Source organism: Micropterus salmoides, unplaced genomic scaffold (genome assembly GCF_014851395.1).
Source record: "Micropterus salmoides isolate LMB-PRFRI ecotype aquatic unplaced genomic scaffold, ASM1485139v1 Ms_hic_scaffold_1, whole genome shotgun sequence".
In the NCBI taxonomy this organism is placed as follows: Eukaryota; Metazoa; Chordata; class Actinopteri; order Centrarchiformes; family Centrarchidae; genus Micropterus; species Micropterus salmoides.
This window is the reverse complement of record NW_024040040.1, coordinates 49,101,260-49,127,919: the sequence shown is the minus strand read 5'-3', so window position 1 is coordinate 49,127,919 and position 26,660 is coordinate 49,101,260. Positions and strand designations below refer to the sequence as shown.

At 41.8% G+C, this 26,660-nt stretch overlaps 1 protein-coding gene across 1 annotated transcript in view; it reads right to left on the bottom strand.

Moving 5' to 3' along the window:
* Nucleotides 1-8,522, bottom strand: part of LOC119912782 (cadherin-10-like) — a 56,620-nt gene extending 48,098 nt beyond the window's left edge. The window contains 1 exon segment of the mRNA XM_038732046.1: nt 8,269-8,522. The gene's annotated coding sequence lies outside the window, so the exon portion shown is untranslated.
* Nucleotides 8,523-26,660: the final 18,138 nt, after the last annotated feature.

Below are 26,660 nucleotides of genomic sequence, written 5' to 3'. Positions count from 1 at the left end.
TCCATAAAGCAACCGTACAGTAACCGCCACCCGGCAGCACCCGATTCAGTGATCCTACCACCCTGCTGCCAGAGGGGAAAGGGAGGCAAGACAGAAACCGAGCCGCTGCCGATACTTGTTCCAGTGCACAAACCCTGAACTCACTCGTTTGCCTGCTCGCTGTCCCTTTCCTGGCCTTGTGCCTGTGGACAACACACCCAGATTTCTCTGAGCCAGATGTCAAGGAAGTATGACTTAGTGAGTGCACAGCGTTGTGGCAACGTTGGGGAGGAACTCACAGCGAGTGTTTAATGTTAAGTGAGCGGTGCCATATTTAAGTCAACAAACATGTAAGGCACTGGAGGTGTGTGTTTACCATCTCCCAACCACCAAGTGAGGAGGTGCTACTGATGTGTTTACTTGAAGAGCTTTTGTGGAATATGTGTATTTATACAGAGAACGAATGTATTTTTTTAACATTTATTTATTGAACAAAGGGGAGGTTGCACTCTTTCTTGCACTGATTAAATTTGCGCCCTGGTGTATGTGTGGCAAGCAAGAAGAAACGGTCGAGAAAGCCGGGTGCAGGACCTAATAAATCAGCAGATAGGTTGAGGCGTGCAGGTGAGCCGGGTGTCAGTGTGCCGATGTAAACAGGGCGCGGGTGCATGAGACACACTGGATGGAGGTTTGTTATGTGTATGTAACACGTTGCTCTGGCCTGGCCTGTCTGACTCCCATCTGGAACAGGGTTGACAGAAAAGTTGACAGATGCTTCACCAACGTCCATTATTTATGAGACTGAGGAGATCCACACTGCATTTCACAAGGGTCTGCTTCTGCTACTGTAGGTCGAGTTCTGACAATGTATTCTGTGTGTGTGTCCACGCATACACACACACACACACACACACACACACACACACACACACACACACAAACACACACTTTTTTCCCTTGTGTTTTGTGGTGGAGGCTGATGAGTGGGTCTGCACATTTTCTTAAATTTCTTTAAGTGTATTCTTACTTATCTTTGTTTGTACATTCACTCCAGTGTACACCAGACCCAAGTAACCACTCCACCTACCTCTCTGAGTCTAACCCTTGACCTCTGGAGTGTCACTAAATCCCTGCTAGAGAGGCAGTCCTTCAGCTCCTGCATAGAGGACCGTACACCAGCAGACTCAAACTCTCTTAAAACCCACTTACAGGCTTACAGCTGGGAGACCCGACCATCGGATTGAATTAAGGCTATGATTAATTTAATCTAGTGGTGAGTAACTTGAGTGACTGATGTCTCATAGGACCAAAGGTCTAGGCACAATGCTTTAGAATAAAGCTATATTAATTTATTCTATGACATCACAGGCAGTTTCAATGTGCCTCAGGCATGGATGGTTGCCTCTAATATTATTGCTTGGAGTGCTGCTTTCAGCCAAATACCACCGGTAGCACTGCTGCTGCTGCTACTATGAACGCCAATGTTAATAAGAGGCATAGTATAATTAATACAAATGGAATGTTTAATGCAATTTTTCCATTTCAAAGAAATTCCCCCGGCATCTTTCCCAACAAAGAATTCAACTCTATTGCATTGTCCTCTGGCAAACAATAACCCAAGTTTGGCATTACCTTCATTAGATGAAACTCAATTATTGCATAGCACTTGCAGCTCCTCTAGCACAGGGGTGTACTCTGAGGCTGCCTACTCCGGCAACTTGAAGGTCCTCTGGCAGGTCCTGCCCCATTTGTCTTTGATAGACAGCGGCGTCAAACAGTAATTGGAAGCCTGTGAGACCTGTACACATTCGTTTGTCAGTTATTCATGTCAAAGCACAGTGTGTAGCTGTTGGGGTTCTCAAAGAATGACCTTTTCTCAAAGGGGCCTGGTTCCCCTACTGTCTGAGCGGCGCCCTGGGTATTATTCAGCCCAGTACAGTAGTGTGCTGTTATTACTGCATGTCCCATGATGCTGCAGAAAGCTTGTATTGTGTCCTTCCCTGAGGAATATACAGTCCCAGAATGGTACGCACGCTTTGATTCGGCAGGTAGTTTGTGCGGAGGTCTTTCTATTTCTCTCGTTCACAATGTACCATCCTAATGTTTTGAGAAGTAGACGAACAATGGCAGAAACCTCTCTTTTTCACTCTGGAGATTGAAAGTAAATAGGACCTTTGCTGATGTGTTTGCCTGTTCATTTACAGCACCTCAGAATACAGCTTGCACATTGTACCTCTGTGGAAAAAAAAAAGAAAAAACTCACAAAGGTATTCTGCAGGACAATAGCGCAGTGGAGAAAACGGGTGCACAATGGAGTCCAGATATCATTCACAACATAGACAGGAGACCATTATCCACAGAAGGAGGGGCCCATCTGAAGGTGACAGGTTTGGGAGACAGAGGAATTGTGCGCACGGTGCTGCCACCAAGACAACAGTCTCCCTGAAGCCTAACCTATAAGGATAGGTTTTTGCAGCACCAATGCCCGCTGGGTTGAGGTGTTACACGTCATCTGCAATAACCTGGATCATTACTCCTGCAGGCTGTTAGAGGGGAAAATCACATCACTCTCCTTTCACAGCTGCCAAGAAAAATTGACACACTAAAAGTCACACAAAGACGCACCTCAATATGCACATGCACGCACAAAAGCCCACAAACAGCCTCACCCTCACGTCCCTCACACTTGCAAACAAACACACACATGTAATTACACACCTGCAATCTATCACATACTGTCAGTAGTATCTGGGGGGGGGGGGGTTAACATACCAAGTGGCATCCCAGCAGTGTCCCACCAGCCAGAATTGCCTGGAGCTGACAGCTCTCACTGCGGCTGCTGTGCAGGAGTAAGGTAAGCATCATTACAGTCTTCTCTCGCCCTGCCTCTCTCTACTTGGAACAAGCATAACGCTCTTTCAAGGTCTCCCTTCTTTTATACACCACCCGACCCTTTCTCTTCACTGCCTTCTCTGTCTTCATTGTACTCCAGTCAGGCACTAATGCTCCTTGTCCCGTGGCTGGACTCTCTGATCTTCTATTACCCTCTCGTCATCCGACAGTCAATATTACACGCAACCCCCCAACCAATCCTCCCTTCTTCTTCCCTTTGCTTTTACAAAAGTCTCAAAAGTCAGACAGACATTGTTGCCCCCCTCCACTCCTTTATGCACTTGCTCGTCTTCCATACACTTATTAACTGGCTGTCATGTTCAGCAGCCTTCCCCCAGACAGTGTTTAGCGTTACCCAGTCCACTTACTGCAGCCAGAGTTAAGCCTCTGGGCTTTGCACAGACAGGAATCCAACTAGAGGGGAAAGGCAGAACCTGTGGACATGATCTGTCTGTTGCACTCACTCACACTCTTCCTCCTTCACCAGCTACCTCAAGGCAGGGCTGAAACACACACACACACCTCATACAAGACCTTTTTTTTCCTTTACTGTAGGACAACTTACAGCAGAATAGCAGATTAGGAACGCTTTTATGATATACTTATTTCTAACTTAGCAAACTTCCATATTCACTGTTGGAGGAAGGCATTTGGACTGTGTCCCCATTTTGAAAGTCACAATGAAGTGAACAATTAAAAAATCTTGTTTCCTATGATAGTACATATTTTTCATATAAATGTAGATAAATTCCTTAAGTTTTACTATTTTCTGTACATTTACACCTCAAAGATTTGACAGCCCCCCCCCCCCCCCACAAGGCCAAAACCATGTAAAAACTTACAAAAACACTTACAAAAAGGCCTAACTTTTGATTAATGAAGTTCATTCTTCTTTTTCTTTTTTTTTTTTTTTTTTACGTAAAATGTAAATCAGTAGGTACATTTTTACCTCTGCCAAGGAAGTTTTATTGTCACCCCTGTAAATTAATCTGTATCTGAAAAACTCATGAACACATTTCCGTGAAATTTGGTGGAGAGATCAGCCTCCAGGCAAGCAACAGTTGATTAGATTTTGATAGTGATCTGGATCTGTGGTTTCCACTATTAGATGATTATTGTTTCTCCTCCCCCCCATTGGATATAGAGATTTAATTCCAAATCCAATCCAAACCCTAACAGTACACTTGCTGGGTCAAGAAATCGATTTCACCTCAAAATCAAAGAATGAGGGAATGTTCTGCGTCCTTCAAGGTGGTTTCCGTCTAGTTCTTCCGCATATTATAAATGACACCCCAACAGAACATAGACTCCCAGGCACAACTCGGCATTGTGTGGTAGCTACAATACTGGATTTGTCATCTGCCCCTTCCTTCTCCACCCTCCCCTTCCCAGGGCAAATGGTGTAAGAAATGAGACGTGGCTGGTGGATATACTTTCATGCCCCTGCTTTACCAGTGTCATTTCGGCAACTCTGAAATTGTGCCATGGTCTACAGGGTTTGTTGTAAATCACTATCTCCCACTGTCAGACTGCAGTCGGCTGTACACTGTGGATGCCTGGCTTTCTGCTGCCTCCTGGGTGACTAATATATCTTGTTAAATTGTGCTGAGAAGCGTGCGGAGAACTGTACACCTTCCCTCTTTGTACTGTGTTTGTTTGCATTTGTGCCTGTGTGTGTGTGTGTGTGTGTTTGTGTGCGCCTACTTCAGAATGTGTTCTAGTCTGTGTCGGTCTGCATCTGTCTACGTGTCTACATTTCGTGACTGAATAGGTAGGTGGGGATGTTACTTTAGCAAATATGTTCACTAAACTCCACAAGTCTGTCAGGCTTTGTTGGTAATTCAGTTAGATTGCTATTCGGCCAGCTTCCGCTCACCACCACCACAGTATCGGAGTTGTGAAGCTATCTCTTAGCCACTTCATAATTAGAAATGCTGTGGAGCCAAGCCACAGTTTGAGGGGGAAGAGGGAGAAAAAAAGCTGTTGGCAGACTGCATTATTCAACATTGGCAGCAATTTACTCTGTCTCCCACCCCAAAGACATGAATCTAAGTGATTTCATAGTCACATCCGTTCTAGTGTGCCATACTGTTTAAAGCCGGACTCTTCTCTTATCACCAGCTCTTAAGCCTTGCACTGTATGCTATCAGCATCATCCAGCACTGTACATACACACCACACACACACACACACACACCATATCTCTGTCCAACTTTGAAAATAAATATATGTGTATATTTCTGTGTAATTGGTGTTCTCCTGCACAAAGCAGAGGGAGATAATTAACCATTGTTAAGTGAGGTGTAAATTGTCTGATCCACATGTATTTATCTTCTCAGCGCACAGAGAGCAAAACAGGCCGTTTTGGGGATTTAGGCAGACTCTACAGTGACGTTCTACTCTCCTGGCCACCGTCCAGCTCTCAAATCCCTTTTTCCTGAAACCTGTCGAGAAACAGCCTTGCCGTGGCTTAACTGTATTCCTTCTAATTCTAAAGTCTTTTTTAGTCATAGCAAATTCAATCTGGGACTATGGCTGACCTTCAGAGAGAAGGTGACGCCGCCCCCCTGCCAGTTGTATATTTAACAAGAAACAGACGTCAGATTTTCTTCCTTTATGTTGGTGGGTGAGAAATGTCTTCCCTTATTTTGGTTTCTGTGCAATTACGGTTGTGACTGCTCTGTAAATAGGTGTCTCTGAAGGGAATCTGTCTCATTACTAAGGAGCAGTTATTAAGTTGCCATTATGCCTGCAGGAAATGTGTGCTAATGATCATAAGAAGCCTCAAGAAAGAAAAGACAATGTCACGGTAGGGGGAAAAATGTCAAATCTGCCATTCTTCATAAAATGGCTAAACAAGTCTATCCTGTACAGCAGGGGGCATTGTTCGGGAGAAGAAAAAGAAAAAAAAAGAAAAGAAAAGAGAGAAGCCCAGTTGGCCGGCTCTGAAAGCAGCAACTCCAGATAAACATTTGGCACAAGAAAAATCTTAGGAGGAATCCCTGAGCACTCTCAGTACAAACAACGTCATGATTTATTATCACATCATACAGACCGTGACTAATGCACTCAAACAATCAAGGTGCATCTAGTGAACTACAATGCCCAGGGGTGCTCTCTGCCACTTACTTCAAACATTCGTAAATGAAGCACACACACACATTAGAGCCACTTGCTGTGTATGCAGACTCAACAAATGTCCCAAAGTATCCTAGCGCACACACGGAATAGGAAAGAAGGCCGTGGACATTCCCACAGGGGGTCGTAGTGTGTTCAGCACAGACAGCAGCCACTGGGATATGATTTTATTAACTCCAGATGTCACTGAAGAGAGGACTAGAAACAGTCAATATTATGAGCAGGACACATCAAAATGATGCTGCCCATCTGGAGCACAAATAATGTAATCAACTCGGGTCACCGGTCATCATCGTCTGGCCGTCGGGTAAACCCACCATCCTGTGACGTCACCGCTCACAGGGACAGGCTGGAGTCGGCCGGCAGATTGAGACTCAAGCTTTTTGGAATATCCCCTAAGCTGCAGCACATGACCCGCGGAGTGAAGATATTTGGGAGAAGAGAAAGATGAAATGTGAGAGACTGTCTTTTGTAATCTGAGCTCTGGTTTATAAAATGCAGATAGCTCTGATGTGTCTATTCCCATCTGTCAAATCAGTTCTGCGGTATTATTTTGAATGTCTTCAGACAAAGCACTCACACAGCTCGGACCATAAACACAAATCAACTATGTGCTATATGTTCCCCTCACACATGCACACATACAGGAACTCTATTTGCAGAGGCTTTAAATATTCAGTACCTGCCGTGTTTTCTGTGTGACTTTGATCAGCCACAGATTCTCCTCTGTCCCTTTCATCTCTGAACTTCAAACCAGCATTTGAAAAACCTGGACCACAAAACCTGTTCTGGTTCAGACAATCACAGTTCACCAAGCTGCTCTCTGCCTTATGAAACCAAGCAGGAAGTTGTTCCAATAAAAAAGAAAGACAAGCAGTGGAGTTAACCTACTCTTTGCAAAGACAAAGTTTATTTTTTAGAGACTACATCATTACCCAATCTCCCCTGATAAGCACAAGTCCTTGTTTGCAATTTAAAAAGTATGTGCTTGTGATTATTGCAGAATATTCCCTGGGTAGTTTGACAACTCCCCCAAACAACTTCTTGGCCGCCTTTAGGCATATTACCTCAGGCTTACATTGAGCCAGCGCAATAACTAACATGGAGCAATCTGCAGGCAACAGGAAGGACAGTGAAACTTTCCAAAGCACTAAATTCAATTTTCAGGATTGCATAGTTGTGTTAGACCCCCCCCCCCCCACACACACACACACACATCCCACCCCACCCCTCACATGCACACTCTGTCAATACCTGCAACTTTTGAGTAAAGGAGCTAAGTTAATTCTTTTACAGCACTGTCTGCATTATTCAGCAAGCACATTAAATATTCACAGCCACATCACTGATATCATGTTGTAGTCAATAACACTGGAGGACACGTTGTTATAGAAAACTTGAGTCAACTCCAAGAGTACTTTCCTAAAAAGCGAGGCCTTTCTGATGATCTCAACAGCAACTATAACAAAAGGCAGCAGGGTATCACAGTGCCACTGCAGGCAACCACAGACAGACAGTCATCCGCCTTCATCAGAGCATGCTGTCCCACCTGCATCGATTCGCATCCCGTGGATTTTTCACTGGCTGCAGAAAGAGCATCGGTGGAGAGGGAGGGGGAAAATTCAGCTTCACTGAAAGATTTAAGCAAGCGTTTGAAAGGGCTGAAGTTTCATGCGTGATAAAATAAGACAAAGATGCGTTTAGAGCTCAGGCCTGCACGCTCGCATCACCTCAGCGCAGCGGGGCAGACGCGTACTGCGTCGTGCAGGACCTCTGTACCGGAGGGGCACGTTTAGTTTGCACATCGACAAATGAATGGGAATTGCGCACAGAGCCATTTAACAAAATACAAAAGTTGATGAACCCGATGGCCATCGATTGGCCACACTGTAAGTTGTATGAAGATGATGTGGACGTGAATACCAATAACTTCCGACTCAAACTCATTTTCAATTCAAAGCCCGAAGCGCTTCCAGTAATCATTCACTATGGCTTTTGCTCCACTAGAGATTTCCTTCGTGGCTTAGAATAAATATAAGATAAAAAAGAGATGAAGCTCTAATAAAAGCGACAGAACTATTTCGCATAGGTCATTACTGTGTGAGCAACCTAGAACAACCCGGCTCGGACAATTCATAATAGGCTACAAACGCTGCAGAAGAAGTCGCCTAACTGATCTCTGTTCAAGCTGCGATTGAGCCACAAATGAAACAATTTCCCCAGCGGATGATGAGAAGTTGTAAGCGAAGCCCCGCTCACCTGATAATGAAGTTTATTCTAGGAGGAAATTTTCCCAGGGCTGTGAAGGCGCACGTCGGAGCCAAGTGTATCCGTTCACTGCAGCTTTTGTTGCCCGTTGTTCCACCTCAACTGCGCGTCTCAGTCGCGCTGCATCACTTCTCGCTGTGGATGTCAGGGAGGCTGAGAGGCTGAGGGGACTCAACCCTCCCATTGGCTGCCATTCACGAGTCCCCAGCAGAACACGGCGAAAAAAGGAAAAGGGGAGGAAGAAAAGAGAAAAGAGAAAAAAAGAAAAAAAACATGACAAAAACAAAAGGAAGGTGGAAGATTGGGAAATTAGTGCTCCGGTGGTGCCGCGTTTCAACTGCCAAGCGATGTTCAAGTTTAATAATAAGAGCCCAACGGTTTAGTGCATGCTCTTTCCTCATTTGCATAATCCCCGATTAATAGTTGCAAAGTCAGAGGTTGCGTGTGGGTTTGAGTCAATCAATACATGACTATATCTGTAAAAGCCTCCAGTTAGACTCCCTGCTTCCTACAAAATCTTAGAAGCCATAGATCATATATGGATACAATGGCTGATTAAATATGGGTGGCTCTGTATGAAGTAAACGGATGAATGCACCAGCAACTATCATGCCAGGGCAATAGAACATTTGATCACAATTAATATGTGTTCGATAACTCCATGTTACAATACAGCCTACCACTAATAATCTGCAGGATCAATACACGTTCTAATGATGTTCTTACATTTATTTTGTTTTTGATTTTTCATGTGTATCCAACAGAGTTGCAAATTTAGTTTAGTTGTACTTTAACAATGACAATCAAATAAATGACACTGCTGCTGCACTGATTCTAAACATACCCAATGATAAGTAATACAAATGCTGATGGTAGGTCTACTATTATTACTATTAGTAGTAGTGTATGAACCAAAGTATTAAATACACCCTGTTGCCAGTTTATTAGGTACACTTAGCTAAAACTTATGCAGTCTAATATAACAGGCCAGCAAAAGATAAATAGAGTCCCGTTCATGAAGGTTATAATGTTCAGTTTTTGTTGAAACTGTTTGAGCGAGTTATTGATTCAACTTTATCAGTTTGGAGGGTGTAGTTGGTGGTGTTGATAAGTTGTATTGCGTTATAATGAGGGGTGTTTCTAATATTCTGTTCTCTGGCCTGTGGTAAGTTGTACTTCACTTCAGTTGTATCAGAAAACCTGTAATACATGATATAGATAATATTCATATTTATAATAGTGATAATAATAATTCCACCAACATAAACATTTCATCTGGTACACGTTTTGACATGCTTTGGCTATACCATGGGTGTCAAGTTTACAACACTTTCACTTCAAAAACCTACTGTTATACTGTTATTTTGAGAAAAGTACACTGAGTTGAATTTCACCTTAGTTACATGCCTGCAGCTGACTAAATATTCTTAAAGTCAATGTTTTGTGGGTGGGATTTGCAAGTGAGACCCTCCCTATCTTGCTAGTGAACACTTAACAATCTGTTCTACATGGCCCACTGATGTTTAGAGCTGCTAATGATGTCAGATTCTTTTTGGAGAAGGTTAGAGGGAAATCTGATTACTGGCCAAGCCTGTAAACTGTGGGGGTTTAGAGTAATCAAAATAATGCAGCTTATGCATGCTTTAACCAGTGCCCTGCCATGACCAGATTACACACTGTAATCTGTTATATTTTATTTGTACAGATACTGTTACTGTGCCTGAGCTCAAAAAATTGTGAAGAAAAGTTAGTTTGCTTTCTCATGTTAAAGATTCTATAATGTTTTGGCACATGGTTTTGTCAAAATCTCAATTTAAGTAAAACTTAAATCCGTTGGTCTATAAATTTATGATGGTTTCAAGATCGACCTACGTACATGTACCAGAAGAAAACAGTTCAAACACAAACAGTGGAGTTTTTTTGTTGGTATTTATCTCATATAACACATATCACATGTGGAAAGACCATTTCAAGTAAAATTCCAGGTACATTTCACGTGATAGAATCACACGACGTCATTTTGCAATTATAAGTGACATATAAGATATCACATGTGTAATCCCCGCCCCAGCATTCACAAGTGTTGCGAATGGCAAAGGAAATCCAGCCGGACCAGACCTTAACAGTGCTGAATGATATCCCTTCAATTGCAATTTACTGTCCAAACCTAAAGGTAAAACACAGGCAGACACGAGAACCATAATTAGTCACATAATTAAGTTGTGATGTTGCAAAGGCAGTTCAGTGTTATCTTGTAATGATGACATGATGGAATTATAATCACAAGTATACAATTTCTTGAGATAACGAGATAATTGAGTTCTGGTCTTAAGATAACAGGAGTAGAAAGAAAATTAGCAGTTAGCTGCTCCCCGCTTCCATACTACTTTATAAACATTGTAATATGTTTTACTCATACACAGAACTTAACATATTTATTTTTTATTTAACCTTTATTTAATCAGGTAGGCCGATTGAGAACAGATTCTCATTTGCAACGGCGACCTGGCGAAGAAAGTGTAGACGTGCAGAACAACATATAGTTACACACTGAATACAGATAGTAAAATTACAAAAATACGTAAAACAGTAATGAGTCTGTAAGGAGAATATTTGAAAGTGCTGTAGCGTCTATGTGCATTTAGTGCAGCTGCCGACCATTCAAAGAGGTATAGAAATCTATAAACATTTTGTGCAAGTTGAGTTCTAATTACAGAGGTAGGTCAGGTGGTGTGCAAAACAGTATGGCAGTAGCGGTGGGAAGAATGACATTTGAGCATACTTGTGCAGATGGAATGGAGCAAAAGAGCATAAAACAGATGCAGTACAGGTGAAACTGTGCTACTAAGAAAGGGACGTGACAGTGCAATTTTAGTACTGGTGTGCAAAAACATTATGTGAGTGGTTCAGACAGACATGCTTTAAAGGCAGTGAGGGGGATTAGGGTCTCTAGCTTGAGGGTTTTTTGTAACTCATTCCAGTCATTGGCAGCAGAGAACTGGAAGGAGTGGCGCCCGAAGGTGGTATGGGCTTTTGGGGTAACCAGAGAGTTGTACATGCTTGAGCGCAGGCTGCGGGTGGGTAGTGAGCGTAGGTACAGGGGGGCTCTGCCTAGCAAGCACTTGTAAATAAGTAGGTACCAGTGAGTTAGGCATCAGGTGTGTAACGACGGCCAGCCAACTAATGCGTAGAAGTCGCAGTGGTGGGTATTAAATGGGGCGGCGGTAACAAAACGGATGGCACTGTGGTAGACCACATCCAGTTTTTTCAGAAGAGAGTTTGAGGCAGATCTATAGATGACATCACTGAAATCTAGCATGGGTAGAGCAGTCATTCTTACCAAATCAAGTTTGGCAGCACGAGTGAAGGAGGCCCTGTTGCGGAATAGGAAACTGATTCTGGACTTAATTTTAGATTGAAGGTGGTTTATGTGGGGCTGGAAAGAAAGGGAACGATGGGAATGATAGATGTATTGGAAATAATAATGTGTCAATAAAAAAGAAAATTAAAACACTGAATCCCCCCCCCCCCCCATCATTTCAGTCCTGTCATTTTCAGTGAGACATGAACCACAAAACATATGTCACATCTAATAAAAATGTAGTACACATAATGTGCAATATGAGGATGGAAGGAAGGTCTGCAGGCGTTTATGTTTTTATGATTTAAAATTTGTCTCTTTTTTTTTTTCAAGCCAAAGACCCCACGCTGTGCATGCATTACCACCCATGCAGTGTTTGTGTCATGATGACCACTGGCTGCTGTTAGATTCATGAGTTTAATCCCTGGAAGCGCTCCAAGCATCCACTTTGCTGCTGCCCTGTCCTCTCAACCAAACATCAAACTCTTGCCTATAGCGCAAAATGCAGTGAGCCAAAGGGATGTCTGCATTTGGCATCATGTTCTATCAGGAGATCAGCCTGAGATGAATAACCGCTGCCCTTGACTGCATCATTGCTACTGAATGAGCTTACATTGCCTTAGCATTTTGGTCAGTTTATTTAACACCAATTTTGTCCCAATATGCCATATCTACTACTAGTTAAAAATAAATTGTAGACAAGCAGTTCCTTACATTGTAACACTAACAGAATATAGTTTGTAAAAACAAAAAATAATGAGGCTATAATTTATTATTTTCCTCTGTCTCTAAGAGTTTTCTTGTTAATGACTTCTTCATATTAGAATAGAGAGAAATAGTGTAGATATTCATCCGCATGCACCATGTGTTGCTTTACAGAAAAAGACAGTTATGGGGCATGGAGTTAGACAGGGGAAGTAGAGGGCAACCTCCATACAAATTTGTACTCCTATTATTCCTGACAGCTGAGATACTACAGGATTTGTCAGAGAAAGGAATTGTTCAGAGTATCAGATCTGAAGATCCAACCTCATTTGTTGCCAATACTCTCGGCTCCTGTGTTTATAGTCATCCATATTTCATTAATCTGTCTCACCTTGCCAGAGTCGGTGTGAAAATGACAATAGCAATGGAGGACACAAAGAGCTATGTTCACACCTCCTGGTAAAAGTAAACCCATCCAATCTCAGACCCAGTCCTCCAAGCCCTCAACCCAACCCCAGCTCACCTTCCAGCATCAGTTATTATCTCACTCTTGTTCGAACTCATTACAGACTGTTCCTGTACAGATGTGGGTTGTTATAAGTATAAACAGCGTAAACATAATGTGTAATGTGTCTATCTCTAAATACTTTCTGACTGCTCTACTCTCTTCATGGCACTCAGCTCTAAGCCCATTGGTTCCTACTAAACCAATGAGTGTGAAAGCTTTATGAATCAGGTCATAAATACATAGTTTAAAAAGGCTAAAACAGCTGCGAGTGTTACTCAAACAGGAGTAAATTCTAGTCTATTTGTTGGGGACTATTTTCAGTTGCAGATTCATGCACATGTGGTGCTCTGGTGAGTATTTCCAGCACAAAATAAACTACAGTGTGTTTTCGTGGTAATGAAGAAAGACGTCACCCAGTGCAACGGTGTGGCTCACTGATGTCTTGTTAATATTCTCTGGACAACAATGGAGCTTTAGGGCACAGAGGAATAAGATACTTATCAGTACATTGTTGGTTTTAGTATGTTCGTTTTTTTTAAAGGGATTTGTTGACAATAACAAATAATATAGAATATCCCCAGTCTCATCCTTTAGATATGGAAGATTTCCATTTTGGCTTCACTCTTAAACTCCTATGTTTTGTTACATTATTTACATTGGTTGTCAATGTCCAAGACCTGGTAGTTAGCATTAGCAGTGACAGCCACTATTGCAGAAATAAAAAGAAAAGCACCACCTAATTCATATAAAGTAAGTTCAGTAAAGAAACACCACATCAAAGTTGTCTAAAACTAAGATAAAACAAAAATTACAGATTACCATTAAAATGTATTTTTCACTATGGAGACTCATTATGTATGATTAAGTTGACTTATTTTATTATGTGTTTAATTTTATGGGTGAGACTCTGCTGTGGCAAACCCCCCAAAATGGAAATCAATAGGTCTCCTTTTAGACACACAGTCCCATAAACAATCCCAGAAAAAGATCAATACGCTACAGGAAAGTGAACAAGGGAGCACAGAGGAGTCAGGCGCCCAAGCACCCCGTATCACAGATATCATAGTCTTTTTTAAAGAATATCTGATACACTGTTGTTCTGTGAGGCAAAGATAAGTTTTTATCAACATAGTTTCCCAACTCCCTAGAGAAATAAAAACACAGCATAATGTTTGGATCTTTCGACTCAGAGGACTCTGTGGCATAAATATTCACTGCGTCGCAAATAATGCTGCATCTCCTGCATAAACTGGAACTCTGCCTGAAGTCGACCATATTTCTTCTGTCATTTTCAGCTGAGATAAAGCAACACTTAACACATGGAAGCAATTCTGTCTCAAGCTTGTTTACGGTAGGGTATACAGTGCATTGTGTAATTATCTTTGAACTGTTTTGAGTAACTCACATTTTAAACAGCTCATGGTCAGAATTGTTCCACTGTTTGGTAGATTGTTTTTGCCAATGCTTAGGGATTTGACCTTAATATTGGTTTGACATGGCCATATGATGCACATTTTCTTTGACTGCTGACCAAGCTGCCATTCTGAGAAAGTCATAAAAACACTTTGTCCTCCCAAGTCCTCCTGAGTACGGTGAAAACATGGGGTAAATCACACAATGATGAAAATGCTATACTTTTGCAAATACTGACAAGATGGAAGTTGCAGCAGACGGTGGCTTAAGGTAGAAAATAAACAAAAACAGGTAAAAAAAAAAAAAGTTGGCTTAATTTCTTTCTCTCTCTGAAACACCACTGAAAGAGAGCTTGAAACAGTCATCCCACCTTTTCCAGCCAATGTAGAGCTGAAAATAAGGTCCGAGCTAACTGTCAGAGGGCTATTCACACTAGGGATGGCTCTATTGCCCTTTAATGACTGTGGAACATATGCCATTACCTTTAGTACATGTGAAGGAATAGGGAAACTGCTGCGAGGAGCTCTGCATAACTCCCTGTAGAGGACAATACCATAGTAATAATGATACAGCACATAATGTTTGGTTGCAGAGAAATAATCACTGTTAAAAGTTTCTAAACTGTGTTCAAACCAGCCTCCTAGTGATGCCGGTTTTTTTTTAACGGCTGACCTGCTGAATATTGCATGAAATGCACCTCTGTTCATTTTAGTCCATTCAGGAGTTTTGTCACAACAGCCTTACTTGATCAGGTATGACCAGTAGCTATGGTGGCTCATTTTAGCTAATGAGTCTTGCGTCTCAAACATTCACTGCCTGGAACGGTGGCTCTGTAAACGTTTGCAGTTTGCACTTTTGCGGAGAATGGCAGATTTAATTAGTCCTTTAGTCAAAACGTTCATATTCACAGAAAAACATGCCAAAATAAGGTTTGTCGCTTGCATGGTTTGGAAGGTTACTTTTTTCACATGCAACTACGTTAGCTTGCATTGGTCATGCTAGCGACAAACCATATTATGGTAGAAATTAGTGTTTAGAGCAAAAGACAGGTTTTCGTCCCCCCTTATATTTTTACACTAAAATGGAATATTTTTGCATTATCAGGTTGTACATATGATCATATGTGACCAAGTGAAAGATAAAATAGATGGCCTAAATAATGGCAATTTGGTTAAGCAACTTCTAGCGGATTGACTCCGACTTTATAATGGCCATGGAGTTGTTGTTGTTTAATCAGTATGGTACGGTGCCTCCATATGTAAATTGTTAACATGTTTTATTAGGACACTGACATGGGCACCTAAGCATACACTGAAGCCAATTAAACTGCATGCTAACTGTGAGACTAACTTGAGCTGTTTCTTCTATGCACATATTACTAATTTGGAAAACTGATTTGGTCGTTGGCCTCTATGTGTACATACTGGACATTAGGAAAAGCCTTCCTCTGGTAATTCCAAATAATGAGATGACCTTTCCCAGTTTCCAAAAATACTCTTTCCAGCTTCAGCAGGAAGCTATTAGTGAACAGTGTTGCAATTCTTTACTCTTTAAGAAAAACCCCCCACACAAGACGGGGATTATGATCGTCCTTTGCCATCTCTGTTCAGTTCCTACACAGAAATATTCTGATTACTCTCCACTGAGTGGGGATTGGTGTTATGCAGAGGGAAGCAGAGCAATAGCTGTTTATGGAAACCCCCCAAGTCAGTGCAGATTTTCAGACATTGTGCAATAATCAACATAATTCTCTGCTGACAGAATGGCAGCCACACCTCATGCTGATCAGCAGATTAGTCAATGGGAATATTTTAAAGGATTCTCAGCAGCTCAGAGGGCCAAGAGACTAATTCATCCCAGATCATGAACGGTTTACTGGCAAACAATTATATTCCTAACAAAGAAATATCGCAAAGATGGGACTTTTCTTTTTAGATGAGTCATGCACTGAGGCAAATCATCTGGTCTCAATTGTCATGTTTAGTGAAAACCTAATAGACTAGCATAAAAATGTCTTGGCTCCTCAGAAGTTCTCACAGCCTCTCTGCAGCTAAAGCACACTAGGAGTGCCAGTTGTAAAGGGGGCTGGCACTTTTGAGCCAGTTCAGATACACCATTCAATAAATCACAGTGAAGCATTTGAAAAGGATTTTAAATGGCATTTGGTCCCGAATTTGAGGACCTCATGCTCTACAGAAACTAAAAAGCAGAAGTTGAAACCATACTTCAGGCCCCCTTAACAATAGCGAGGGAAAGTAGCACACAGCGAGTGTATCAAACATGCAGAGAAATTGCCAAGGGGAGTTTATATTTGCATGACACTGTGACACCCTGTGTTTATTAGCATGCAACCTCAGCTTTTGCACTCAGCGTCATCAAAAACCTCTCCCCGCCACCCCTTACCCCACCCCTCCCTCCCGGAGCCAAATCCATTCCGCCTCTTTAACGGCGGGCCTAGGCGTCCGGACATGCTCTGTGAGCATAGCTAATCAGCCAAGCCTAGCCGTGTCCTTTGACGGAGAGAAATCCCTCTCCCTGTTGGAGCGCCACTGCAGATGAACCGGTGGTGCGCTGACTCCGGTGGGGGTAGGAGGTGTGTATGTGCATGTGGAGGGGAGGTGGGGTAAATGAATTAGCCACACATCTAAACAGTTTGTCATGTTTTTCCAGATTTGGCAGGAAATGCACAAACAAAGTGTCCCGTTAAATGATGATAATTCCAGTTCTTCCAGAATTTTGCAAGGTGTGTGGGAGTTTTTTTCAACCTCTGCAGAGGTTTGAATAGCACAGCTTCATGCATATGTAGTGGTATAAATTCAGCATTTCCCATTTAAGGTGATATTCAAAGTCTAATAGCCCCTTCCATGTAGATGTGCAGCTCGGCAGGTTTCTCTGGTAATTGGTGCTAACATCTGAAGACTATGCAGGCATATAGCATCTAAGATACTGCTCCTTTCCAGCAACAAAGGGAGAGAATGGATTCTATCACAGCATCAATGAATGAGAAGGAATATTAAAAATGCAAGATTAGCATTTTAACATCGTATCTGGCCGTACCAGATAAATGGACAATGACTGCTGGAGATTAGTTGTTCTTTTTTAGATGTGAGAGCATCGCAGCACACCGGGAGATAGAGGCATCTAAGACAACACAGTGACCCTTGGTGAAGCAACCGAAAAAACAGTGTACATTTTGACGGCATCATAAATCATGTGGCTCATGGCAGGCAGCCCAATTGTGCTGCGAGGGCAGGTTAAAGCTACCATCATCCCTCCTCCTATGTCCCCTGGCTGTGTCTGAAGAAAGAAGTGGAACGGCAAAAACATGTCTGCTCTCTCTGTCTCTTTCTCTATCAGCTTTGATCTCTCGGTGGGCGGGGTGAGCCGCTATAGTCACGGTGTAGTTACAACACCGTGCGTTTGTGGCGTTTTGATATAGAGTTGACAAAGTATGGACAAAAACAGCACATGATCCCCGAGTGCATGAGGCTTAGCATGGTTGAGATGCACTGAAATGCACTCTGGGAGGAAGTCTTCTCAGTCTTTTAACTTGGAGAGAGACAGAGATAGTACATGAAAGTACTGTACAAGTGAGAAAGAGGAAGAAAATGCAGACAGTGAGAGTTGTGCCAAAAAAAGACAGACTTGTAAGTCAGACTTGGTGTGTGGGTTTGGAGAAGGGCCGGTGGAAATCATCTTTATCCTGAAAGTGGAAGTCTCCGGGCTTAGTGATCACAACAAACATGGTCAGCCTGGGTTTCGGCTTTGGTTAAGATGACTCCAGGGAGTATGGACAGTGGGAGGAGGCCTTGGATACTTTCCTCTGCTTTCCCTTTGCTTCTCATCCTCCACACCCACTCCAGCAGCTGTTGACGTGGGCCATCATGGGGAATTTGTACAGTCTCATTCAGTCGGAGGGAAGGATTAGGCCTGTGTTCAACCACAGATGGACTGAGACTGCCCCCTATTAATAAATCCTCCTGTGATGCTGTATATTCATCTGGACACTTTTTTCCTCTTTTCTGAGTTCCGAGCAGCTAGTGGACATGAACACAGCGGCATGCTAATCTGCCTGTTATAAAAGTTACAGAGAGAGAGAAAAAGTGACATGACGAATTGAAAGAGGGTAGAAGGAGGGGGGAAAATGGCCTTCTTCTTCTTTTGCATAATTTGGTTCCTATTAGCGACATCATTCAGTGGGTTTTTTCAGATGATAATTTGGAAATCTGGGGTTGCGGCGCTAATCCAGCGGCATTACACTTTACCGAGGGATTACTGAGTGACAACTTCAAGTGAAACGAAAGATGTAAGGGCCTCTTAAGCCGTGTTCCTATTAAAAGCCACAGTGCGGCGTGACACTGTGGCAGGCTTCATTGCACACTTGCCAACTAGTTGGGGATATATATCCCCTGATAAACGCTCCAACGCTCATAGGGATTTCTTCATCTTTTTTTATTTTATTTTTTATTTCTTCGCCCTCTGCATTCAGCCATTTTTAAATTATTTTTCAGACTGTCTTTTTATTTTTATTTTATTTTTTTAGGTTACTGGTTGTTTGGGTTTCTTTGGGAAATTTTGTGGACTTGTAGTGCGTGCAAAGGTTTTGTGTCTAAGATCTGACATTTTAAGAGGGAAGGCTGAAGGTCTTTTTGGTGCTTTTCCATGTCAGCCTCTCTGATGCTACTTTGCTATCTGCGGAAGCAGTGAAGTCATTTAATGCTTTATCCAGGTGACTCCCGAACAAATTTAAATGAGTTTATTTTCCTACAGCCATCTTAAAACCTCTCTGGTGTTTTTAGAAAGTAATTCAATTGCATTGCAATTTAATTTTTGTTATTTTCATCATCTTTATCAGGTGGGTACTGAATGGTTCAAGGTACATTTATTTGTCATTCTACAACACAGGGCTGCACAATGAAATTAAAGTTGCAAGGATCCCTAAAACATCAGTACTAATACCTAATTTCACAGGAGAACTGTGCATTACCTTACACTTTACATTGTATTAGGACTTACTGGCCCTAAACTACAATACAAGAACAACAGAGATTCTTTGTTTCCATGTCTGTTTTTAGCAAAATATCATGTATGTAGCAATTAAGTGCATATTTAAGACCCTTTATCTTAAAACTATATCAAAAAGTCAGTAGGAGAAACTTATTTAGCTAACGTTAGCTTAATTTGCTACAGTTGATAACATCTGCCGGTCACAGTTGTCATGTCAGCTGGCGAAATTGATAGTCGCTGGCTAGAAAGAATGCTTTTGTCTAACTTGAAAGCAGTCTATAGTATGCCGTAAATTGCCTTGCAAAGTTATAAATTTAGGGATAACTCAGACATGTTCTTTCTCTCCTTCGCAGAGTAAACAGAGCACCAAGAGAAGTAGCCATTACCACCTTCCCAGTATCTCTGCATAGGGGTATATTGGTGTCCTATGGCTCTGTTGAAATGAGTCTGACTCTTAAGCCATATGCAGAGATCAAAGAGACACACAGGAGGGTTAAAGCGGAAAAAGAAAAAAAGGTGTTGTTTTTTCCACAGTGACCTGGATATGCAGCCAGTTCAAGACGCATCGCTTTCCTCTCCTGTCTGCTGACTGGATCCCTGGAGAGGGACAAAGTAACTGTTCAATCCCAGGTAATTAACTTCACCACGACCCAGGGAACACTCGCACCAGACACTGCAATCCTTTAAGCACAACACTCCATTAGTCATATCCCACAAGGCCTTGCAAATGGCAGGACAAAAACAGGGGCATGCTGGGGGCTCATCCAGCCCACATAATCACTGACACACACAGGCAAAATATGTCTATTAGCCCAGATCATAATGAGAGGATGTGTACGATAAGCTTTATCAGTATCAGTCCACTTGAGGTCTACTTTCCCCATGAGGTCAGTTTTCACAATGCATTCTTATGGTATCCTGTGACTTTAATCAGTGTGAAGCATCAAAACATAATGCAGATCTAGTGAAAAAGCAGAAGGGAGCAGTGCTGAATCAGGTCCTTGGTGTAAAATGGACAGGTGCTTTTTGGATGGCAGTAGCAGCTAGGTCAGTGCATGAAAAACTCTCTAAATGTACATAAACAGCCACTTATTAGCTGCCCCTAACCCTTCTCACAATAAACACAAAAAAACTCATCACATGAAACACATTTTTATCAAATGTGGAACAAAATTTTACACGTGGTTTTCAGATATTTCACATAAAAACAAGACAGAATAAATCAGAATTAAGGCTATTCACATGTCAGTGTAATGTTGTTATTCTATTTCTGTTGGCCAAAATGCAGCCATTGTCTTTTTTCTAATAGCACAGAGTGCCTTGGAGCAGAAAATTGGAGCAGAAAAAGGTGCCCCCCCCCTCCCCACAATCGTCACAGTGAAGCTAGTAAATATTATAACATTAAATACAAAGTAAAATGTTAGTATAATATTAATATTTCATTGAATTATTGTGCAAGAAAAATGCTCTATATGGTAGTTAGTCTCTGATTTGTTAACCATTCATGCAGAACAACAGGTTTGGTGATTGCGTGACTTTGTGTTGTAAAGTGGTGAAGACATAAGGGCTCAGATTAGGGGTGTTCCGATTTTGAGCATTAAACACTTAATTTCCTGCATTGTGGAGACATTTTCTGCACCAATTAATGGTGGAAATGTCTTTATTTATATGAAGGAAAACAAAATTACAAAATTAAGGTAGCAGGAGACAATTCAAAATATAATGTAATATAATATAGTTATCAGCTTTTGGAAAATCCACATTGGTTTCTTTTATATTTCAGTTGCATTGCATGTTTTCTTATTGTGCATTATTTCATTTGTTATTTAACATTTCTCCTTGCTGTTTTTCATAACATTTTTAACAAGAGCTTTAAAAAAAAGTAATGGAGACATTCTGATTCTGATGGTCGGTTCACGAAAAGTGCCATTGAAGAGCTACATTCAGCACAGGGCTGTTTGAGAGGCACCCGTGCTTCTCTTCTGCCTGCTTTGTCTCGCCGACAGAGTTTAGCAGGCAGGCGAGAATGGACACAGGTGAGCGTCACGTAGTGCCCAGAGTACCTGATATGGAGGGGCAGAGGAGAGTACCGGCAGCTTGGGAGAAGTCCCGGTACGCCAAAGAGTAAAATTTCAACCCACTTCAAGCACTGCCGATAACACTTTTGTACTTTTACTTTTTAAGTTTTCTTGCAGTACTTTAACTTGTAAGAGAGTATGCATATAGTGTGATATTGGTTTGCATTTGCAAGTGCTCCAAATTACATGACAATGTCATGTATGTCATTTAACCACTTACACGTTTTCTGATTTATTATTTTTATTTAGTTTGGGTTAAAACAACTACATCGTTAAAGTAAGGGGACCCTCGATGTCATGGTTACAAAAATAAACATGTGGTTAAGGTTATGGAAGCAGTCTGATGTTTAGGTGACCTATCAATCCACCCTGACCTTGTCCCTACGGAGATTTTGTCACTCTCTAACAATAACAATTACTACTGCTGCTAGGACTTTGCCACTTGAACATAATCATATGTCATTTTGTGGCACTTGGTGAAACAACTGATGCTGTGCTGTTGATGTTCTCGGGAGCATAGTCTTGTTTACTTAAGCAAAAGATGTGCACACATCTTACACCTTTACTACAGACAATCATTCACGGACAATCAATATTGGAAAATGATTATTTTGTCACAATTTTAATGTATAGTATGCTCTGCTTCTATGATAATGCTGTTCTGCTTTCCTCAAAACGCCAGGGCAAAAATCTTTTCAGCGTTAAAAAACAAACAAACATTTAGCTGCCATATTGCCATTCCCTGTGTAAAAAGCCTTGTGACTCTCAATGTACAAACAACTGGTAGAGTGCATAGATGTGTGGATGGTAGAATGCCAGTCGGACCTATTAATTTCTACAAAGACCGGTTGTAAAAAAACAAAGCATAAGTTGATAAAAGCATTTAGTTCAATACAGTTAACACAATCAAAGCATCTGTTTAAAAAAAAAAAACTATATATCTAACATACAGAATGTTTGGATCAAACACTATAGCAATTACTTTTATGCAGACGTGTGGTGTTATATGAACAAAACATTCTCAACATGCTTGATCTTTCCTTTCAGATGAGCGTCTCGGCTCATTGGCATACGAGCCAGGCAAATCAAATATAAATACAGTCCATGTCCCTGGGTGTAAAATAGAATGTATTCAGTCAATGGAATAGCTGCAATGTCAAAGCGGTTTGAATCAAAAAGCTTATTGAAATTTCAGTGCAGCTGTATGGGTGTCTCTAATGAGGTAAGAAAAGAACAGTGTTTCTCTGACTGTGCAGCAGTCTAACCAATTATCAGACTTCCCTGCTGCTGAACCATGGGAGAAAGTCCATAGGTGATGGTGGGGAGGACGATGGGAAGCCACGTTGTTTAAGTGAGAGAGAACAGATAATGGACTTGAAGTTTCTCTCTCTGCTCCCTTTCTTTCACTTCCTCCCAGACACTCTCAACTAAGACAGGGCTGGCGTTTCTAGCGGACAACCATCAGAGAACCTGGCATGTGATTTGACTATATATGTCAAAAAGAGTCTGATTGTCTTTGGAAATGTTTTATTCATCAGACGGGAGTTTGGATGCTGCTTACCCCTGTTTCCGATTTTCTGGCAAAACAAGTTTGTCAGCCAACATAATACAGAATGTGTAGCAACTGTTGCGCTTGCATAACTGCTCAGTTCACCTCTGATCCTCACATTTCAGCTTTATAAATAGGAAGAAGATGACCAGATTTCTCAGTCATCATAGTCAATTTTGGTGCATTTGGAGGAAATACTGTAATTTAAAATCACGCAGTCATCTGAATCACATCTCCAAACATCCTGTTTCTTTATACAGTACATTGCTGTGGATCAGTTTCATGAAAGGCTGCAAATGTACAGTGCAGTATAATGTGATGTATTCAATCTGACAAACCATCAATACTGTAAGCACTGGTGCCCAGCAGTTTGTTTTCTTTTTCTGTCAACCACAGTCATGTTTGCTTTGGTGCATTTTTGCATTTGGCTCATTTAAGTCGGCACTGCCCAATTATAAGCCAACCAGGGCTTGTAAACAAAAGTCACATGGACTTATATGTAGCTTGTTAATTGGACAACATTTTGGTAACCTGTCATCCTGCCAGGTTAGAGTTTGGCAGGGCCTGCGGGGGGTAGAGGTGGGTGGTCGGGCAAAATAACTGACTCCCTGTAGCATCCCTGTTGCTAATCATTATGGATTTCTTTGCTGTGACTTGCCTACTCTGGTATTAATACTAGTTATAAACTCATAAAGAAGTAGCTGATTATGAGTTTTGCCCTCTGTTCCTCTTTTTCTGTTTGGCTTCTGGGTTTAACAAACAGATTGCCACTGGATGTTAAAATCAGCCTTATCCTATTTATAACCTTGCGTGTTTGAGGTTGTTTATGTGGTGTGGATGTCATTCTTTCTCTGAACAAGCTGCCCTGAAGCTTTCTTGAAAGAAGACTGCAACCTGCATTTTTCTGCGCAGGCATTTCACGCCACCTGCGTTTCAATGGTATTGTCTTCTCTTGCCCAAAGTAAACCGAGTGAGAATGCACCTAAAAGTCTGCCCGCTGACAAGTCAGACCTGGCGGTGACACTGCCGGGCAGGGAAGCAGACCCGAAACCTGAATTGCACCCGCGGGTTACACAGGAATCAAAGAGCGGCAATTCCAAACAGGTTCCTGTGGAGAGGAGGGGAGCCAGGCTGCGGCAGGCTGGCTTTCTGCTTTTTTCAGTCAGGCAACGAACGGTGGTGAGTGGAGGTCACAGAAGAGCAGAAGATGACTGATTCATGGGCTGGCTAGCAGGCTGTGTGTGGACATGCATGCTTGTGTGTGTATGTGTGTGTGTGTGTGTGTGTGTGTGCATGTGCGTGTGCGTGTGTGTGATGACAGATTGGCAAGGCCACGGATGGGCCAGGCTCCATCAGTACCGCAGGCTGCTGTGATGTGTCCATTCTCCTTTGCTCACCACAGCCGACGAAATCAGAGCTGTCTATGTGATTGCCTGTACATGCGGGTATGTTTCATTGTCTCTTTCCCAGTTATGGGTGTGTTGTTTCAAAATCAGAACCGCAATCACTCTATTTGCCAAGTACAATAAAGGTAAAGGTTTGTCTTGGCAGTACTGTTGCAGAACTGTTTCGACAGCTAACATTGCAAACGATAACACAGAGACACAGCAGTTGGCTGTGTGAGTGTTTTTCAGTCTGTTTCTGTTTTGTGTGTGTTGGTATCTGTTCATGGGCATTTTAGCCCACATTTGTGTACAACTGTGTGTGTATATTGTTTCTGTTTACAAATGCATACACATTTACATTCAGGAGCAGGATAGGTAATAAGAGAAAAGCGTAACAATTAGTCACATGAGAGCTGCTGGATTGTGGAACAATTTGGCTCAAGAAAGCAGAATTACTACATCTTTATTATTTCATACCTTCTAAAAATGATTTTTCTCAGATATAGCTGTATCGTTATGGGTTTATCTTGTAAAACGTGCAATTCAATCTGTTTTGTGCATGACATGCACAGTACATCAAATAGAACACAACATTGCATATTTAAGCATACAAACACCTTTTATATAGATTTGTGCCCATTTGTATCTATTCATCTAATGTTTTGTGCTAGTACTTTGGAACTTTTTAAAATGTTGTCCTCTTGTTGTTATTTCATCGTGACTTTTATTTCAAGTGTTGATTGGAGTTGTTTGTCCTCTCACAGAGTAAAAAAAATTAAGAGGTTGTTTTAAAACAATCACAGACTATTCTGCAATGTATTTTTTGACTGAAGATGACATATATATACTTTCTGAATTTGGTCTAATCCCTTTCAAAGGGGGAAACAAGAGTTCAGTGTAAGTTGAGGTGAACATTATAACCTCCCATTCATCGCACTTTGACAGATTATAACTGATGAAGCAAAGAAGGTAACACGCCTGGCACCTCACTGACAGCACCCTCCATCCTCCACTCGTCAGTGTCAGGTAACCATTTCCCAAGTGCCACCTTCAATTACTTAGGATATTGCTAATGATTATACATTGTGTGTGAATGCAAATGTGTGCCAGGAAGTTTCATGACATAAAGCTCAAGTCAGTTGTAGCATGACTAATGATGTACCAAATGAAGGTTGGACTTCAATGAGTGTCTTAAAGAGCAGAAGAGATTTTAATTACTCATCTGTCTGGCTGCTTGTGTGACCTTCAGTCAAGACCTGGAGAGAAGTCAATTACAGTGATGATGTGCTATCTCCATATCTGGCCGTATACCTTGCGACTGGACTGGCCATGGAAATGGCAGATTGTCAAAGGTCATTATAATATTAATCTGAGGGTTGGGAAAAAAGTTTGAAATCAACTGTAATTTGCCAGTACAGATTCACTGGCAATATTGTCAGATTGCAGAGTGCAGTGGTAGGCAGGTACACTCAGTGCTGGAGTCTTTTTGATTTATTACCCTCACTATAGCTGTGAGCAATTTGTGTTCAGCACAAATAAAGAAAGCTGGTCAAGTAACACTGTAAACTGTGTAATTATTCCCTCATTCATTCATTTTTTTTTATCACCTTTTGGCTATTTATTTCAGTGTTTTGACTGGATAGCAACACCAATAAACATACCTACTCTTGGCGGCATCACCACCCACAGCTGCATTGGGGGAGAGCTGTTTTACTCAGAAAGTCAGTTGCTTGGACTCTATTTGTCTTTTGTAATTACCATTCAATAAAGGAAACCCCTTGGTAATTATCCTTGGCACTCGGTGAAACCAATCATTGTGAGTTAACATAAACACAGACCCGTTTTTAAAGAGGCTGATTCAGACACGGCCCTGCCTCAAAGGGGACTCAGCTCTGAGATCCAACCCACTAGCGAACACGGGCGGACAGGCCCCATCTGTGGCCGTGACCCCCTTAGAGAGCGGGGTTGCGACCTCATCTTTGACTTCAGAGTGAAAGGGAATCTTGCCAGGGTTGCGGCCCCTGCTGAGGACCGCATCATGTGCATCATTGGTTAAAAGATTGTCTGGGTCAAACGAAACAGGAAGACTTGAGGGAGATCACACACTAGCCGCGCATTAATGGCACTGAGGCGGCGCGTGGCTTTAATTTGATTGAGTGGGAGTTGAGTGTTGGAGAGGAAAACACAAATCAGACATTTTCATTTCACAAAGCAAGTTTGTTTAATCTCATTTTCTTCATTTATTTTGATGGGGTAGGGCAGTGGCCTAGATACGGCAACTATTTCTTCATGAGCCGCACTGTAGCTCTCAAAAACGCTCACAGCTTGAGAGGGAGGCGTCTGGAAATTAATTTGTTTCATGAATTTTTGCCTTCAG